The following is a 16,177-nucleotide window of genomic DNA, read 5'->3' on the forward strand; positions in this document are numbered from 1 at the left end:
AGAGGTAAGGACAGATGGGAAACAGGAGGTTAGGTATGATGCAGCCCATCTGTGTTCAGCCTTGGTTTCTCCACAGTACATGCCATCCACATGCAAGGTGCCCCTGGTCACCCAGGGTTAGCCCCACTCCGCCTCTGGCCGGGCTACCCCCTGTATCTCCTACACCAGAAAGCACCCAGGTGCAAGTGAAGTCACCCTACAGTGGCCCAAGCTGAGGCTGCAAATAAGCTCTCTGACACATGAATCTTGTACAAGATAAGGCTGTGATAAAGACAAAGGATGCATTTCAGCAACAGATAACAGAGAAATTCAATGAGGGTGACTTCTCAGGTCTCAGTTTCCTCCCAGGAGGCATCACAGAGGGTAACAAAGGTCAATGCCTGAGGAGGGAGGCTTGGGAAGTACCCTCCCCTCCCCCATCTTGCTTCACTCCTCTCTGTTCTTCAGGGATCAGCTCCCTCTGACCCCTCAAGGTTAGATGAGACTGCCAGGCATGGTGGTGCACACCTGCAATTGCAACACTCAAGATCACTGCAAGTTTGAGGCCAGCCTGGGCTATGCAGGGAGTTCAAGTCCAGCCTGAACTACAGAGCGAGACCCTGTCTTGAAAAAAAAAATAGATGAGATTCTCCATATTTCCCTTTGACAAGCATGTCATAATTTTTGTTAATGCATTTAAGTGATTGTCTTTATTACTATGCACACAACCAACAAATACAATGGAGCCCCAAGCTGTCAAAATTCTGATATAATGAGACACGAATCTACTTTCATGGATCTTGTGGTCTAGGCATAAGTTACAAGTGGCAACTGGTACCTAAGCCAGGGTCCACCCTAACACCAAGAGTGAGACAGTCCCAGCCCCAGAAGAACAGTTCCACAACTCATGCATTAGTGCTATGTCCACAGGGAACCACAGCCCTCAAGCCACCCTGCCAGAGCCCTCCATGCATGGTTGCTCAGGTTGTCTATGACAATAGGGCTGTAGTAGATGCTGGTGTGTGTTACCTGTACTCCTCCTTCAGTGCCCAGACACTCCTCAAGCTGCAGGGAATGTTGCTGTTAAAAGTTGGCTGCTGAGTCTCTCTCCAGGAATTGTCATCAGCTAAAGAGAGATACATCATCCCCCAGATTAGCCCCCAGCTCATGTCTGGTCACTTGAGAAGACAAAGGCCTGGCTTCCCATCACAATCCAGGACACTGCGCCCTGCTTCAGAGCTTTCTGCCAGGTTGACAGCTTCTCCCTCCACCCAGTCCTGTTTCCCTCCTTCCAGTACAGGTGTAGATATCTACTATTCATTTCTGAGTGTGTTCCCAAGTAAGACTGCTGCATGCAAATCTCCAGTCTCAGAGTTTCTTTCTGGGAGAACCTGACCGAAGGACAAGCAGGAGCTGAAATCCACCCTGGTGTATGACTGTCTCGTGCCAGAGGAAAGTCTCCTTTCTCTAAGGTACATGAAGACGCCCTTCGATGACTTAGCAGGAGCCCAGCCCAACCCCCACCATCCCACCAGAGAGGTGAACCAGGAATCCAAGCTACTGCCAGAAAGCCCTTGGCACCAGTGAAGGGAAGGAATTGAGCCTTGTGTCCAAGTGATTTAGAAGACTCCAGAGGAGAGTATATCTGAGATGAGAAGCCCAGCCGCCCAGGGCACGCTGATTCCAGTTGATTTAAAAGACACCCAGGCCCTCTCTTTCAGCAAGACAACTGGGAAATAAACAGAAGAAAATTCTTAATCTGTGTGCTAGTGATTCCCAACAATGTGGAAGGCATCAAACCAGCTGGCAGAGTCCCAAATTCAGGCCCAAGGACACAGGAACTTGCCTTGGTGGGTGCAGGAGGAGTGGGGGGAAAGGGAGGGAATAAGACTTGTACAAACTTAGGAATTGAAATCATTAACAGCAGTAAAATAAGTTGCCCATCCTACATGTAATTTGTAGTAATGTTTGGTTACTGAGATTAATTTCTGGTAATGAAATACTAATTAAACCATTTATTGAGTAATGTATTTGCTTGGTGGTGTTTTATGGGTGTTCGCTTATAAATATTTTAATTACTTTTGCTAAGTAATTAGAATTTACTAAATAATTTCCAAACTATTTATTAATTTCTAGCAATTCCCAGGCAACCAACAAGTAATTGTTTTACTTTATATCAGTAATTAAAGCCTTTTTTAAAAACTTTGAGTGAAGAGGAAGATAGTTCTGAAGACTTGTCTGTTCTACACACATGAGGTTGGGTATGTTAAATAAAAAAGAAGACATAAAAATCATATTCCCACGTTACTCAAGCACTGTTAACATTTTTATGTATATCTTCATAGGCTTTCATTATGGGCACATGTACTGTTTTTTTCAAAATTGAGATCCAATCACAGGATTTCTGGACACCAAAGTTTGACAATTTTTGTATACTTTCTATTCTGCTAAAATGCCAAGGTGGTGTAGCTCAGTGAGGCAGTAATAGCTCAAGGTCCTGGATTCAGTCTGGAGCAACACATACACAGACACACACATACACACACACACACACACACACACACACACACACACACAGCTGGCCAAACCATTCTAGAGAAACATTCTCTTTAACAATTTAAGAGACTTCCGACACAGCTCCCAGCACAGAGGAGGTAAGCCGCGCCGGCTCCAGGAACACGCCCACCCACCACCCACCCCACCCCCTGAACCCCCCCACCACTGGCGAAATGAGAAGACAGGTAAACAAGCCTCAGAACCAGACTTCCAGATCACCTACAGCAACCCCAAAGGGAAATGAGATGGAACACTCTGATACTCAACCACCTGGACTCCCTGAACTCTCAACGAAAGAGGATATGGAAAAAATGAAATCAGAAATAATTTCTCAGATAACAGCAAAGATTGTGCCCATAGTGCAAGACATGATTAATAAATCCAGAGAGGATACAGATTAAAAAAAACAGAGGAGCTGAGGAACATGATGGAATCCCAACATAGGAAACAAATTGAATCCATAAAACAGATGCAAACAGATTTCCAGGAGATTAAAAACTCCATTGAAAGTCTATACAGCAGAATGAACCAATGTGAAGAAAGAATTTCAGATATAGAAGATAAGATTGCAATTAGTGACCAGGAAAAGAAAAAATTCTTTAAAATTGTAAGGGACCACAAGAAATCAATCCAGCAGCTGCTAGATGATGCCAAGAAAAATAAAATAAAAGAGATTGGAGTCAATGAAGAAACAGGAGAGAGAGCAGGTGACATAAAAAAACTCTTCACAGAAGTAATGACAGAAAACTTCCCAATCAGGGCAAAAGAACTTGACATACAGATAAGTGAGGCATATAGCTGCCTGCTGTGCAAGTGCAAAGACCTGAGCTCAATCCCCGGTACAAAAGGAAAAAAAAAAAAGGGCTAGGGATTTAGCTCAGTGGTTTTGCTGCCTGCTGCACAAGCACAAGGACCCAAGTTCAATCCCCGGTACCAAAAAACAACAACAACAACAACAAAAAGCAAAGGAGGAGGATCAAACAAAAAGAAAAAAGTCATGACAATGATAACTCAACACATATCAGTTATAACCATCAATGTTAATGGTCTCAACTCACCAATCAAAACAAATAGACTGGCAGAATGGGTCAAGAAGCAAGATCCAACAATATGCTGCATACAAGAAACACACTTAATTCAAAAAGAAACTCATAGACTGAAAGTTAAAGGGTGGAAAACAATACTCCATGTGACGGGAACCCCCAAAAACGCAGGAATAGCTATCCTCTTTGCAGACCAAGTGGATTTCAAAGCCACACTGATTAAGAGAGACAAAGAAGGACACTATATCCTTGTAAAGGGAACAATCCAAGAGGAGATGACCATCATAAATATCTATGCACCAAACACTAGTGCACCCAACTGTATAAAACAAATACTAACAGACATGAAAAACCATATAAGCACTAATACAATAGTAGTGGGGGACCTCAATACTCCATTGTCACAAATAGATAGATCAAATAGACAAAAAACAAGCAACAAAATACTAGAACTCAAACTCTTGAACATATGAACTTAACAGATGTTTACAGAGTGTTTCACCCCACAAAATCAGAATACACATTCTTTTCAGCTGCACGTGGGTTGTTTTCCAAAATAGACCACATACTCTCTCATAGAACATATTTAGATAAGTGCAAAGGAATTGAAGTTATCCCCTGTATATCATCCGACCATAGTGCAATGAAATTGGAGATCAATAGCAAAAGAAACTGCAAAAACTTCATAAACACATGGAAATTGAACCACACACTTCTGAATAACCAATGGATCACAGAGGAAATTAAAGAAGAAATCAGACGGTTCCTTCAAATAAATGAAAATGACAACACAACATATTGGAATCTATGGGACACAATGAAAGCAGTCTTATGAGGGAAACTCAGAGCAGTGAATACTCACATTAGGAAAACAGAGCAAGCCCAGTTAAACAACCTGATGCTAAACCTCAAGCTTCTAGAAAGAGAAGAGCAGGACAAACCCAAAGCTCATACAAGGGAGGAAATTATAAAGATCAGAGCACAAATCAATTCAATGGAGACTAAGAAAACAATACAAAAATTTAATGAAGCCAAGAGTTGATTCTTTGAAAGAATCAACAAAATTGACAAACCCTTAGCCAACCTTATCAGAAAAAGGAAAGAAAAGGCCCAAATCAATGCAATTAGGAATGAAAAGGATGAAATTACAACAGACCCAGCAGAAATCCAGAGGATCATCAATACCTACTTCCAGAACCTATATGCCAATAAGATGGACAACACAGAAGAGATGGACAGGTTCCTAGACACATATGAATTACCAAAGTTGAAAGAAGAAGACCTCAAAATTCTAAACAACCCAATATCAATCAATGAAATTGAAAAGGTAATTAAAAACTTCTCAACTAAGAAAAGCCTGGGTCCTGATGGCTTCACTGCTGAATTCTACGAGACATTTAGAGAGGAACTACTTCCACTACTGTTTAAACTCTTCAATGAAATTGAAAGGGAAGCATTACTCCCGAAATCATTCCTGGAAGCAATCATCACCTTGATCCCCAAAGCAGAGAAAGACCCAACAGAAAAAGAGAACTATAGGCCAATTTCATCTAATGAACATAGATGTAAAAATCCTTACTAAGATACTGGCAAATAGAATGCAGATCATCCAGATCATACACCCTCACCAAGTGGGATTCATCCCAGGGATGCAGGGATGGTTCAACATATGCAAATCAATCAATGTAATACACTATATCAATAGAGCCAGGGACAAAAACCTTATGATTATCTCAATAGATGCAGAAAAAGCATTTGACAAAATCAAACATGCATTTATGATAAAGACCCTACAAAAAATTGGAATAGACAGTCTCTACCTCAATCTGATAAAAGCCATCTATGAAAAACCAACAACCAATATCATACTAAATGGTCAAAAACTGAAATCCTTCACAATAAGATCAGGAACAAGACAAGGATGTCCACTGTCACCACTCCTGTTCAATATAGTTTTGGAAACATTAGCCACAGCAATTAGATAAGAGAAAGAAATAAAAAGAATAAAGATAGGAAATGAAGAAGTCAAATTATCATTATTTGCAGATGACAATATTCTATATGATACTCTATATAGAAGACCCCAAGAACTCCACCAAAAGCCTTCTAGACTTAATAACCAAATTCAGTAAAGTAGCTGGATACAAGGTCAACACACAAAAATCAATAGCTTTCCTCTACATGAACAACAGACTCACTGAGAGAGAAATAGGGCAAACAATTCCTTTCACAATAGCATCCAAACAACTGAAATACCTAGGAATCAACCTAACAAAAGAAATCAAAGACCTCTTCTCTGAAAAATACAGCACTTTGAAAAAACAAATTGAAGGGGATATCAGAAAATGGACAGACATCCCTTGCTCCTGGGTAGGAAGGATCAACATAGTGAAAATGGCCATACGTCCAAAACTGCTATATAGATTCAATGCAATCCCAATTGAAATCCCAGCATCATACTTCATGGACCTTGAGAAAACAATACAAAAATTCACTTGGAACAAGGAGAGACCCAGAATACCAAAAGCAATTCTAGGTAACAGAGACATGGCAGGGGGTATTACGACCCTCAACTTGAAACTATACTACAAAGCTACTGTGATAAAACAGCAAGGTACTGGCAAAGAAACAGACCTGAGGACCAGTGGAACAGATTAGAAGATGCAGAAACAACTCCAGACACACTCAGCCACCTCATCTTTGACAAAGGAGCCAAATACCCTCACTGGAGGAAAGATAGCCTCTTTAATAAATGGTGCTGGAAAAATTGGGTTTCAACTTGCCAAAGACTAAAACTAGACCTATATCTCTCACCATGCACTAAATTAAAATCAAAATGGATTAAAGATCTAAATATAAAAACAGAAACGCTGAACCAGCTGGAACAGAGGTTAGGTGGAACTTTTGAAGATATTGGGGTAGGAAAAGACTTTATGAACAAAACCTCAGTTGCCCATGAACTAACACAAACAATCAACAAGGGAGATCTCTTCTTACTAAGAAGCTTCTGCACAGCAAGAGAAACCACCATCAGTGTGAAGAGACAACCCACAATGTGGGAAAAAATTTTCACCAGCCATCCCTCAGACAAAGATCTACTATCTCAAATCTATAAAGAACTTAAAAAAATCAGACCTCCCAAATTTAAAGACCCAATCCAACTGAAATGAACAGACATTTCTCACACAAAGAAGTAGAAATGGCAAATAAACATATGAAAAAATGTTCAACATCACTGATCATTTGAGAGATGCAAATGAAAACAATGCTGAGATTCCACCTCACCCCAGAAAGAATGGCCGCTATCATGAAATCAACCAATAACAAATGCTGGTGGGGCTGTGGGGAAAGGGGAACTCTGCTCCACTGCTGGTGGGAGTGTAGACTGGTGCAACCACTGTGGAAATCAGTATGGAGATACCTCAAAGAACTAGGACTGGAAATCCCATTTGACCCAGCTATTCTCCTGCTGGGGATCTTCCCCAAAGAATTAAAAGAATCATACCACAGTGGTATATGTGCACCCATGTTCATAGCAGCACAATTTGTAATAGCTAAAACTTGGAAACAGCCCAAATGCCCATCAACTGGAGACTGGATCAAGAAAATGTGGGTTTTTTAATAAAATGGAGTACTATTTGGCCATCAAAAATGAGAAATTAGAGACATTTATTGCTAAATGGGTGCACATTGAGATGATTCTCTTAAGTGAAATAAATAGGACACACATGTGTAAATACCAAATAGTTTCTCTTGTGTGAGAAACTGAAAGTGTAAATAATGACTAAAAGGTATAATAGATAATGTGAAATAGGAAGAAAAGGGGCAAAGGGGAAGGGGAAGTGGAAGGGGTAGGGAAAAGGAAAGAAGGGAATGGAATTAATATGAGAAAATGAAAAAAAGGAAACAAAGTCTTTGTAAATAGGGAGGGATGGAGGGGTTGAAGGGAGGGCAGGGGAAGGGGAAAAAAATAAACCAAACAAGTATGTAAAGGTGCATATCTCCAATGATGAATGTCATTATATTGTACACCTAAAATGTACCAATAAAAGGATATACAAAAAAAAAACAATTTAAGAGACTTCCTGAAATACTTTTTCTACCTCCTACCCTGTGTCCAACACTATGCAAAAGTATGTACAGTCATGACCTTTAATCTTCACAAGGGACTAAGAACCCACTTGGTGATGGTAACCTCTGTAATGCTGTGCCCCCACATGGCAGAGTCTCAGCCTGAAGTCACCTGCAATGAAATAATGATCAGGGACAAAAAAAAAATACTCAAATAAATAAACATATCTACTTTTTGCCATGAAAATGTAATCACAGTGAATATATTGTTCTGGGCTCTGCTGTTCTCACTTAAAAATGTTATAACCAATTTTCCATATCAATAAACATAAATCAGTATCAGCATATATATGCATAATATGCCATGAAGTTACCCTTCTGTTTATTATCCAATCTCTAATTGTTGTATATTTTGGTTATTTTCAGTTGTTCACTACTATCTTAGTTACTTTTCTCATTCCTGAGACAAAATATCTGACACCCAAAGTTAAACGAGAAAAGGTTTATTGTAGCTCAGTTTGTAGAGGTTTCAGCTCATAGTTGGCTGGGTCCAAGACAGGGTGGCATAGAAGAGGGGCATCACAGAGGAGAAACAATCCATGACGGGCAGAAGGCTGCAAAGCAGCAAAGTAGTGAAAGTGAAAGAACAGCAAATGATGACAGCAGCCCCCTTTCTGTCCCTTATATTCTATCCAGGTTATATCCCCTTAGGGTGGGTAGCACTCACACACAGGGTCGGCCTTCCCATTATCCACACCCAGAACTATGTCAAACCAATCAGTGGACTAATTTAGTAGTCACACACCCTTAATCCCAGCATCACTCCAGCATCACACACTCTAGATCCAGACGCCTCTGAAAAGCCCCACCCTTGACTGCATGAGGCTTTGGGGGGACATCTAGACACAAGCCATAACAACTACTGCAAGCAAAACTATAATAAATGTCATTATGCATAGGTTTTTGTGCATTTGTCCAGATGTTTCCTTAGAACATAGTCCTAGAAATAGAATTGCCGGTTAAATTTCTGAGCATTTTTAAGATTTGATTCTACCCAAATACCTCAAGAAGGAGTATACACATTTATACCCTTCCTCTGTCATGTTTCCTTGCTCTGTATACAATTCTTATAATTTAAAACTCATGTCACTTGTTTCACTCCTTATCTAACAAAGAAGTGGCCCAGAAAGGCTTTCTGACCCACAGAACTTCACCATCTACCAGTGGCTTGGGAGAAACATGGGTGGGTCATGATGACCAACAGGCTATGTCTTCCTGATGTGAACAGCATCTAAATGCTTAAAACTATTCTCCACCACAGCGTCCTTCTTTCCACACAATCTCCTCCTTTCAACTCAAGGATTCGGCCTCCTTAAAGAATCACCAGGGTGGCACATATGACTTGGTTCGGCACTGGCAGATGTCTCCCACGTGTGTTGACAAAATAGATATTTATGGGCTCTCTCCTTAGCCCTTGACAAAATATTTCCCCCACCAGCATGTCATAGTGCCTCACATTCTACCACCAGTGTCATACACAAAGCAGTTTCCTAAACATTCAGAGGTTAGTCTAGGTGCAGTTGATGATTTAATTAGTTTTTCCTGAGGCTCACCTATCTCTTTTGTAATGCCATCCCTACTGCCAAGTCTGCTTACCTTATCCCTCCCCCTTCCTCTGCCAAGGCCATTTGGAATGATTTTTCACTAAATGTGTCTCATCTTGCTTGGTGTTACTATAACAAAGTACCTGCGTCTGGTTAGTTTTGGGTGTTTTGTTTGTTTGTTTGGGCTCATGGTTTTAGAGGTCAAAGAATCCAAGCTCAGATAGCAACATCTGTTAAGAGCCTCATGCTGTGTCATAATACAGCAAATGGCATCACATAGCAGGAGAGTATTCTAGGCAATGAGCGCTCATGCAGAAGAGGCCAAAGTACTCAGAGTTACTTTTCTTTGCTTCATTACAACCTGCTTTCATGGTGACAAATTCAGTTCCTGGAGACCCAACTCATTCTTGTAAACATTTTTTTTTTTTGGTACCAGGGATCGAACTCGGGTCCCAACTCATTCTTGATCCAGTCCTAATCCAGCCTCTCATGAAAGACATTAATTCATTCATGAGGGTGGAGCCCCCTAATTATCTCTTAAAAGGGCTCACCACCTCTCAACACCATTTTATTGGTGTTAAACCAAATTTCAACATGAGTTTTGGTGGGGATAAACCATATCCATGCCACAGCATGTGAGAATCACCCTCCTTCTCCAAGTAAAACAAGCTTTCCTCAATGGAAGAGATGTTCCAACAACTCTTTGAGTAAAGACAGGGAGGCAAACAGTGAGTGTGACTTGGGCAAAGTCTTGGTGCACAGATAGAATGAGGGCCACTGAAGTGGCCTCACTCCCAAAAGAGAACCCCAAGGCAGAGCCACAGCTGGCACTCAACTCATTTCTCTAAAGAATAGATGATTCTCCCAGGCATATCCGTATAGTGACACCTTCTGTTATCTTTCCTTTACTTTCTCTATTTTTTCTATTTCCTCTCTTTCCCCAGAAAGTGCCAGGTCACAGGGACCTCTCCAGACCTTCAAAAGTCCCAGAAGAAAGGAGGAAGGATAAGAATTTCAGACATTGGGCCAGGGATTTAGCTAAGTGTTTCCGCCGACTACCTCGCAAGCACAAGGTTCCGAGTTAGACAAAAAAAAAAGAATCTCAGACATTGCTCCCCACAACCAAGAAAGGTCAAGGAAACAACTCTGGATTGCCTTAGTAGAAATCCCTTCTCTTTGGACCAGAGTAGTGGTAATTTTAATCATTGCTAACACCTATTGAATCCTTACAATGTGACATGCCGTCCATTAAGTACTATACACACATTATCTCACTTAAATAAATTTTTTTTTCATACTTAACCAATGAGAAAGAAAATGAGCCTGGTAGAGTTTAAATAAAGATTTACTAAGTAAGAGAACTCAGGGTCAGAATCCAAATCTCTTTCCAGAGTCTAAAGCTCTATCACATTCAATTGTCTCTAGACAGAAGGTTGATGAACCATCAGTTCAGAGGAAGAGAGAAAGACAGAATGACAAAGAGAAGTGAATGAGACAGAATGAAGAAAGAGAGAATGACAGAATCACTGTCATGCAAAGAAAGGAGTGTCATCTATCACAAATAGAGGGTAACATTAAAATAAATTCGTGAGTACTACTAAATTTTGATCTACATGTCATCTAAAGTTATGGGTTCTACATTAGAGAAATATTGAAACACTTGATTTATGAGGTTATTTTCTGGACCTAATTCCAGAACCTCCAGTGTTTAGGTTCTTTTCTGAGGGAAAACTAAATTCTGTGGCCCTTAGGTGCATAGGTAATAAAATGCTAAGGACACATCCTGGATCTTATTCATCTTTATATTCTGCATAAGTATTTAGTACAGCATCTGTTCCAGAATAGATGTGTGAAAGAGGAACTGTGAATTTCCTTCCCCCCTCTGAGTGTTGGTGACCCCATCAGGCCAAGAAGAAGTTTGGACTAAATGGTCTTGAAAGGCTCCCTGTGCTTTGCAAGACATTGATCCATTGTATCTAAGGAGTCGTGTCCTCACTGATTCTTTTTTTTTTTTTTTTTTTTTGGTGCTGGGGATTGACCTCAGGACCTTGAGCTTTCAAGGCAGGTGGCAGAACCACTGAGCTAAATCCCTGCCCCTCCTTATTGATTCTTGACTTCCTGGTTCTTCAACTCTTATGGTAGGTAGAATTCTGAATACAGGTCCCCAAAGTTGCTATTCCATGGCGATTCGATCAAATCCAGGTATTGTTGTGAGGAGATTTTTCAGATGTAATTAAAGGCTCAGATCATCAAGATACAGAGATTATCTGGTTGGGCTTCCCCAAGACAGCAATCTTTTTCTAAAAAGCAGAGTTCTCTCCAGCAAAGAAAGAAGTTATAGAGAGATTCAAGGTGAGAGGAAATTCAATGCAAGAGAGGTTCTCTATTACTGAGATGGACAGGGCCACAGGGAAGGACCTAAGAGTGACAAGATGAGTGACTCCAACTGGGATTGTCATCTGTGATGTGTCAACTTGACTTGTGTAAGAACCACCAAGCACATTACTAAAGTTCTGGGTGTGTCTGTGGGTGATTAACATGTAGTCCAGCAACCTGGAGGGGGAGGCTCACCCCAGATGTGAGGAGCACCAACAAATCTTGTAGCTTGGCCAGAGTAAAAAGGGAAAGAAGAAGAAAGTGTTCCTTTTTTTTGGAAGAGCTCCAGTCTTTGCTGCTCCCTTTGAATATGAGTGTCCAGTTTTTTCAGTCTTCTACAGCCAACTCACACCTGTGCCTCTACAGTGAGCTTCCAGGCCTTCAACCTTCCACTGCTACTGGATTCCCTGGCTTTCAGCACATGGTCAGCCATTTTGGATTCTCCTGTCTCTGATCCTGCAAATGCTACTGTAACTTTTCTGTGTGTGATCCTGTAAGCCTACTTAATAAAACTTATTCTTTAATTATACATATGTTTCATGCTGCTTTTAGGGAACTCTAATACACCAACCAATCGCCAGAAAGAAAATGAAGACCTCAGTCCTATAGCAGCTACTAGGCAGGAACTGAAGCCACAAACAACCTGAATGAGCATAGAAGTATAATTCCAAGAGGCTACAAGAAGATACCAGCTGAGTCAACAACACATCTTGATTTTGGCCTTGTGAGATCCTGAGCAAAGAGCTCAGTTGAGCCAGTTGGAGTTAAGACCTACCAAACTCTTACCCAATGCTGGGGTGCCCAGGGGTCCTTCCCAGGCTCTTGTTATCCTATCAAATAATTGGACAGAACAGCCAAAGAATTTTAAAAGTTTGATATCAATTAAAGGTTAAAAAAAAGAGGAGGAACTGATTAAAGGTAAAAGAAAGGCTCTGAAGAAAAGGAGAGAGAAGAGAAAATATGCCCTGCACACAATTGCATAAGCAAGAAAACAGTGGCAAGGAGGCCAATGGTTGTCATCCTTTATATCCCCCTTCTGATGTCAGATCCAAGCCATCCCACACTGGACTCCAAGACTTCTATGCATATGTGTTCTGGGTGTAACGGTCTCTGTAACTGACAGATCATGCCCAATGTCCAACTGTTTGCCATGCCTTAATCTCCTGCTTCAGAATTGTGAGATTATGTGTTGTTTTAAACTACTATCATTGTGGTAATTTGTTATGCTGCAGTAAAAAATGAATACAGTGCCTTATCCTATTCCCACTGACACATGTCCTTCCCCAGAGCTCCCTAACATTTGGCCAGTGAGAATGGCAACATGGCCCTCACTTCTAGAGCAGATGAAGAAGAAGAGGAAGAAGAGGAGAAGGAGGAGGAAGAGGAAGAGGAAGAGTTGAGAATCAGTTTGGGGAATTTTTAGGTGGTGCTTCTTTTTGACAATTTTATGTAAATCTAACAAGGAGAAATTAAGTTTTGGATTTCTGCTGTGTTCCCAGGTCCTCTGTATTGGAAGCCAGTATGTAATTTAGAGCTAAAATTGTGTGACCTGGGCTAGCAGAGCAGGAGGAATGTGTGAAAAGTGGAAGAAGAGTGTGCACTGGAGATGCTGAGTGGACTTCATGGAAGAAATGAAATCTGGAGGCTGGATAGATTGAAAACTAGCAAAGAAAGGGGAGTTAGGGATAGTTGGGATACATGCAGGAACAGACGTAGGAATGAGCATTATGTTAGCTAGTGCTGGTTCATGAGGGCAGCTCAGGTTTCTCCAGCCTTGTGACTGGAAACTAAATACTGTGCCAAGCACGCAGTTGATATGCCAGGAAAATAGATAAAAAGTGTGTGTTTTTTAGAGGAATGTGGGATCTTAGTCTTGAACTTAAAAAAAAAAACAGGAAAAAAAGTAAGGATAGAGGCTCATGCCTGTGCCCCACCTACACCACCATAGAAAGGAAGGGGAAGAGATAAACCATCAGTCACTGAGCCCTGTTCCAGATACCAGGAGATGATGTAGGTCTAGATATAAAATGTGGACCTTGAAGAGATAGGCTTTCTACAAAGGAATGCCTCTGCGGGGGTTGAAGGGAATTATGGTTAGAAAGACAGGTTGGGGATAAACCATACGTAATTGTGAAGGCCTCTAGGTTTTCAGTCTTGGATAAACACTGGAATCACCTGAGACTCTCTTAAAAATACTGAAATCTAATCCCACCTCAAAAATTCAGATGTGGGAGCCCAGAGAAAGGGGCTTCCGGGCCGCCGTTCCACCACTCCCAGCCCAGAGGAGATGAGCGGCACAGGCACCAACAGCACCCCCCCCTCCTCTCATCGAAATGAGAAGACACATAAACAAGTCTCAAAATCAGACTTCCAGATCACCTACAACAACCCCAAAAGGAAACAAGATGGAACACTCTGATACTCAACCACCTGGACTCCCTGAACTGGCAACAAAAGAGGATCTGGAAAAAATGAAATCAGAAATAATTTCTCAGATAAGAACAGAGATTGTGCCCATAGTACAAGACATGATTAATAAATCTAGAGAGGACACAGATAAAAAAAAATAGAGGAGCTGAGGAACATGATGGAATCCCAACATAGGAAACAAATTAAATTCATAAAACAGATACAAACAGATTTCCAGGAGATTAAAACCTCCATTGAAAGTCTACACAGAATGAGCCAATGTGAGGACAGAATTTCAGATATAGAAGATAAGATTGCAATTAGTGACCAGGAAAAGAAAAATTGCTTCAAAATTGTAAGGGACCATGAGAAATCAATCCAGCAGCCATAAGACAATGCAAAGAAGAATAACATAATACTGATTGGAGTCAATGAAGAAACAGAAGAGAGTGCAGATGACATAAAAAAAATTCTTCACAGAAGTAATGGCGGAAAACTTCCCAACCAGAGGAAAAAAACTTGACATACAGATAAGTGAGGCATATAGGACTCCAACTAGCCTGGATCAAAAAAAATCTACACATAGGCATATAATTGTTAAGATTCCAGAAACCCAACAGAAGAACAAAGTTCTACAAGCAGTTAGAGAAAAGAAACAAATCACATATGAAGGAAAGCTCATCAGAATCACAGCAGACTTCTCAATGTCGAACCCTCAAGGCAAGAAGAGCTTGGAGTGATGTGTTTCAAGCCCTAAAGGAAATCTCTAACGGAGACTGATATACCCTGCAAAACTATCTTTCAAAATTGATAGAGAAATAAGATACTTTCATGACAAATACCACCTTAGGAACTTCATGAATACCAAACCAGGGCTCCAAAAAATTTTAGATAATATCCTAGGAACAGACCATGAGGATCACAACCCCAGGAAGCACAGCAGAATGAATCCATTGGGCGTGACCAGAAATTAAATGTAAAGGACTAGAATCCAACAAAAAGAAAAAGTCATGAACTTCATCTCCCTAATGAGTATATAATTCAATCTTGTTATTGTACTGATTAGTATTTTTCTGATTCTAGTGTTGCACACCTTTCCTTGTGCTGTACTGGCTATTTATCATCTTCTTATGTCTAATTTTTAATTGGGTTGTCTATTAATGAGTTGTAAGAGTTCTTTATATATTCTGGTCATAGGTTATATGCATTACAAATATGGTCTTTTTAAGGACTACTTTTCATTTTCTTAATGATGTCATTTAAAGTTCTAAATTTTTATGGAATCTCATTTATCAATTTTTTTCTTTTATGGATCATGTTTTTTGTGTCCTAGGAAATTCTTGCCTACCCTAAATCCATAAACATTTTCCTTTATAATTTCTTCTTAAAGTTTTATAGTTTTAGTCTTTCATATTTAGGTTCATAGATCCTTTCAAGTTATTTTTATGTATGGAAATAAAGGGTTGAGATGAATTTCTTATATACGGATACCAGGTGTTCTAGTGCCATTTGCTGAAAACACTATCTTTTCCTCTGCTCTTGAATTGAGTTTATGTTCTATAAAATGTTAATGTTAAATAATCTTTCAAAACTCAGTGGACCATATATGTGTGGTTCTATTTCTAGATTCTCTGTTTTGTTCCGATGTTCTGTATGTCTTTCCTTACACCAACACTGCCTTGATTACTTTAGCTTTAGAGGAAGTCTTAAAATTAGGTACTATATGTCTTCCAACACTGTTTTCTTTTTCTTTTTCTTTTCTAGGTCCTTTGTACTCCTACATAACTTTTAAATTTCAATATCTAATTCTTCATTTATAGCAAGTATACAAAGACCTGAATTTTTATATATACCTTGTGCTTTCTAATCCTGCTAAATTCAAATGCAAGGTCTAAGGGCTCCTCGAGATTTCTTAGTATTTTCTCTGTAGATGATCATTTCATCTTCATATAAAGATTTTACTTCTACCTTGCCAATCCTATCCTAATTGTGTCATTTTATAGCCAGACTATTTTGGTTTGGGCCTATGTTTCAAACTTTAATGGACAGATGAAGAGTAGGCATATCTGCCCTTGTTCCACACCTTAGGGAGAAAGCATTGTATCTTCTCCATTCATATAAGGCATTTTTCCTGGAAGT

The sequence above is a fragment of the Heterocephalus glaber genome, unplaced genomic scaffold (genome assembly GCF_053883595.1).
Source record: "Heterocephalus glaber isolate CG9 unplaced genomic scaffold, H.glaber_assembly_v1.0 deba00001497, whole genome shotgun sequence".
Classification (NCBI taxonomy): Eukaryota; Metazoa; Chordata; class Mammalia; order Rodentia; family Bathyergidae; genus Heterocephalus; species Heterocephalus glaber.